The sequence below is a fragment of the Nannochloropsis gaditana genome (assembly GCF_000240725.1).
Source record: "Nannochloropsis gaditana CCMP526 unplaced genomic scaffold scaffold856, whole genome shotgun sequence".
NCBI lineage: Eukaryota > Eustigmatophyceae > Eustigmatales > Monodopsidaceae > Microchloropsis > Microchloropsis gaditana.
Window position 1 is genome coordinate 8094 of NW_005803097.1, and position 1082 is coordinate 9175.

Here is a 1082-nt window from a genome sequence, read left to right on the forward strand (position 1 = left end):
GAGGGGGGACCGGGGAATTGATCTCGGCTGTCGTATCGTCGGGGGGAGGGGAAGGAGGCTGGGAAGGGCGGCAATCTTTCTTGGGTCCGGTCTATTCGACGTGCTTGCGGCAGAACCGGAAGCATCGGTATTCTTTCCTACGGAACCTTTTGGCTCTCTTCGAGGAAAAAACTGCGCGGGACGTCCATGCGAAAGCAATCCGCCAAATGCTGCAAAAACAACAGGAGAGCCAACAACAGGAGCCGCATCCTCATCGTTATGGTAACACTGCCCGGCGCACCTCGATAGGCGTTCCTACAGCTGCTGCAGACCCGAAGGGCCAGAAGGGTTCGCTGGATCCTCATTTCCTAGCCTACGTGGCTCAACTCCTTGCTTATTTGCCCTTCGATGTTCAGGAAGAGCCGCTTTTCCTCGTTCACTCGATCAGCCGGACGGTTTCTTTACAGGGCCTCACCCTGTTGGGTGAAATGAAGGCGTTGTTGACGGCGTTAGGTAAAGACAGGAAAGGGAAGGCTGTGGGCAATACAGCTTGGAAAGGGGCAACGACCCTGGGATGCTGTGATGAGGACGAGGACGATGACTATGGTGGGATGGATGAGGTCAAAAATGGGGAGGGGGCAAGAGGCACGAGCGGATACCTTGGCGTATCTGTGCCCACGGGCTCTCCGTCCCGCGCGATCATGCTCGCCCAGTTAAAAGACAAAGCAGGCACGGCCATGTCCCTCTGCCTCCTCCTCCACCTGAAGCACTGGCTCAAGAATGTCTACGTCCTGAGCGACGAGCGCTGTCAAGAAGTACGTTCTCTGGGAGGACAGGGGGGGGGCATGGCGGGAGGAAACGCAAAGACGGAGCGCCCGTTGTCTAAACCGGAGGGATTGCCGGATCTGCCTTTGCCGGCGCACTTGTTGGCTTCGTATCCGACGTCTGTTGCGCATGGAAGGGAGGGAGAGAAAGAGGAAGAGGAGGAGGTGCTGGCGGTGCTGGAAGGGCAGTATCGGGAGTTTGCGCTTCTGGTGAGGCAAGACCCGAGCGACTTTGTCTTGACGCAGGCGCCGCCTCGAGGCGGAGGAGGAAGGGGAGGG